The sequence below is a fragment of the Neophocaena asiaeorientalis genome, unplaced genomic scaffold (assembly GCF_003031525.2).
Source record: "Neophocaena asiaeorientalis asiaeorientalis breed wild unplaced genomic scaffold, Neophocaena_asiaeorientalis_V1.1 scaffold110, whole genome shotgun sequence".
In the NCBI taxonomy this organism is placed as follows: domain Eukaryota; kingdom Metazoa; phylum Chordata; class Mammalia; order Artiodactyla; family Phocoenidae; genus Neophocaena; species Neophocaena asiaeorientalis.
Genome location: NW_020175053.1, coordinates 8,553,813 through 8,557,298, shown reverse-complemented (window position 1 = coordinate 8,557,298; position 3,486 = coordinate 8,553,813).

Below are 3,486 nucleotides of genomic sequence, written 5' to 3'. Positions count from 1 at the left end.
GCTGCTGCACGCGGGCTTTCTCTGGTTGCTGAGAGTGGGGGCTGCTCTGTTGCGGTGCGTGGGCTTCTCATTGCGGTGGCTTCTCTTGCTGTGGAGCACAGGCTCTAGGCGCATGGGCTTCAGTAGTCGTGGCTCGTAGGCTCTAGAGCACAGGCTCAGTAGGGTGACGCATGGGCTTAGCTGCTCTGCGTCAGCTAAGATGTGGGATCTTCCTGGACCAGGGCTCGAACCCGTGTCCCCTGGATTGACAGGCAGATTCTTAACCACTGCGCCACCAAGGAAGCACACATAGTCTTTACATATAAATATTTAAAGTCTTTAAATATCATTAAAGTCTCTCTATATATATTTAAAGTCTCTGGAAACAGACCTAAGGGCATACAAAAAAAAATGTAATATTTATTCAAGAAAGTCCACTAAAACTTGGCAAGAGCAGTGAGAGTCTGTAACATTTCACCTATGACCTGTTTCCTCCCCCCTCCCAGCCCAACACGACGGCACCTCCACCCCAAGTAGGTGCAGAAAGAACACAGGGCACCCTCCCCACCCAGCTCCAGGTCTAGGTGATATCTTCCTGACATTTTCCCCAGGATAAATGGTTGCCTCTGGGCACGATGCAGGCTGATTGCTCTGCCCCTCAGCTAATAAGCTCCAAACGTGCTTCCTTGTAAAGGAGGATCATACTCACCTGGTCAGACATCATAAATAAAAGACCTGCCAGCTACCCCAAAACACCAGGCTGAGACCTTTCAACGCTAGAGAGCGCCAGAGACCGCCCAATCCCATCCAGGCTGCAGGGGCTGCCGCTCAAAACTTGTAAAAACGAATGTAGACTAGGTTTGAATTTCAGAAAAACAACGAATAATAGTTTCAGTATAAGTATGTACCCCGCAATATTTGGAACACACTTATACTAAAAAATTATTCACTGTCCGGGCATCCTGTATCTTACCTAGCAACCCTATTCATGACCGATGAAAAAAGGGAGAACGGCGGTGACTTTGCGTCTTTTTTTCTTTGCTCCTTATTGTGTGTGTATTTGTATTTATCAAACACGTTTTCTTTTCTTCTCAGTACTATTTTATGTAGGAGTTGTTGGAGGTCCGCAGAATATTCAGTGGAACTGTGACTGAGTTTCAAGAGGAATTAACACAGTTGGCTGTGGATACAATGACTCCTGGGAGCAGGTGTCCCTCATTTTGAGGAGAGGGCGAGATCCGGACGCCGAGGTTTGGCCAGCGGTTGCAATGCATGGCTATGCCAGCAGAGGGTGCTGGAGGAACGCGCAAGGCCACAGCGGCCAGAAACCGCCGCCCTGTTTTCCCGCTTTCCTTCCCTTTTACTGAGCACAGGAGCCAGTGATTGGTGTGAGGATGGCCCCGGGTCTGCTCAGCAACCCTGACCGACTGTTTAGCGTAAGTATGTCCCAGATCTCAGCACCTATGCCCCCACCCACGGTAGGATAGGTGGGGGATGAGGGCAGCCCCTGAGATAGTGAAACTGTGGGTCATGATTAGTCAAATCCATTCCACCTGCCGTCACTAATCAAGGCCGTTTTAAGACTTGCACGTCTTCCAAGCACGGAGCCCAAAAGATAAAATATCTGCCCTGGTTGTTTTCTAGAAACTGAGAGTCAGCTGCATCTAGTTGGAGCTGAGCTGGCTAAGACTGGATGGGACACCCCTGACCCTCCCACTGGACGTGCGCGAGGGTCCGCTCCGTAAAAAGTCCGCCCCCAGATCGTGCTGTGAGCGTGCAGAGGCCGGGAGTTGGTTACACCTGCGCAGAACCACAGTCCCTGCTCCTTTTTCCAATCATTTCCCCCCACCACGCCTCAGACCGCACTGTCCTGCTGCTTGGTTCTCCATCCTGTAAACACCCAGCCCCTTGCTTTCACGGAGGCAGATTTGAGAGTGTTCTCTGGTCTCCTCATTGGCTGCCTTAAGGATAAACCCTCTCTTTGCTGCAAACCTCTGGTTGTTTAAGCGTTTTGGCCTGCTGCACTTTGGGAAAAAAACAAACAAAAAAAAAACCTGGTTCCGTAACAATAGCAAAACCATTACGCTAATCCACCGCAATACCCCACAGATTTCTGACCACCAGAGGTTTGTCCTTGAATCCCTGCAATAGTGTATTCTTCTAGAAAGCTTCTGTTTAGCCCAGGCCTCCATTTTCCAGATCCCTGGAGGGGCAATGGGGGGAAAGTTTATTAATTCAAACTAATTCAAAATTAATTCAAAAGCAGAAATCCCCAGCTGCCATTTCTGCAGACCAGCTCCTGCTGTGTCCTCAGACCAAGTCTCCCCACCCGGGGGGCTGCTGACCCTGCAGACCTGGGCAGCGCTGCCCCCCCAAGGCCCTCCACAGTGGTGGCACTTCCAAGGCCCACCTCTGGCCACGTCCTGTGGCACGTGGCTTTGCCTCTGGCAGGCTGCACATCGCTGCAAAGTCACACCCTCTTGGGAAAGGTCTGAGTCTCAGCCTGTGTGAGTCCCTTCACTGTCCAGCCTCCCTCTGCCTAGAGGTGGCAGGTAGGACATGAGTGAGCCTCTCAGCCCTCTGTTTCCCTTTTCATGAGCTATCTACTCTTTTTTTTTTTCTTTTGGCTGAGTTGGGTCTTCGTTGCTGCACGCAGACTTTCTCTAGTTGTGGCGAGCGGGGGCCTCTCATTGCGGTGACTTCTCTTGTTGAGGAACACAGACTCTAGGTAGGTGCACGGTCTTCAGTAGTTGTGGCTCGCGGGCTCTAGAACTCAGGCTCAGTAGTTGTGGTGCTCGGGCTTACTTGCTCCGCTGCGAGTGGGATCTTCCCGGACCCCAGCTCGAACCCGTGTCCCCTGCATTGACAGGCGGATTCTTAACCACTGCGCCACCAGGGAAGTCCCGAGTTATCTACCCTTTATAGTAAACATTTCTCCTTCAAATAACTGGTGGGGTTTGTGTCCTGACTCGACCCTCATTGACACAATACAGCATCAAAAGGTGGCCGAGAAACAGAGGTCATTTCCAAACAGTTGCTGTCACTGATCTGAAAGTGAAAACCAAGATGAAGACACCTTCCAGAGAGAAGTGGGAGATGGGGATGGGAGGTGGCCTGAGGTTACCAGTGCTCTTTACCCCAAAGGGCTCAGAAAGTTAGAATTCAAGGTAACAGGAGTTTTAGTCTATGAACTAATGTGTGACCAGGCAAAAAACAAAATTAATTCAAAAAGAAAGTAGGTATGACTCACTAGGGGCATCTCTCCTCAAGTCTTCCTGCAGTGAGTTCTGTAAGCATCTGCTGTGTGTCCACTTCTAGAGTTTCAAAAGCCAGTTTGGGAGGGGGACAGTCCCACTTCTGGAACAGCAACAGGAAGAGCTCCATAGACCCGCCCCCAGCAGAAGTGGTGACAGTTATTTTTTAATTTATATATTTATTATAATATTTAAATGTATTTATTTATATATTTAGAATTACATATTTATAATATACAAATATATTTATATG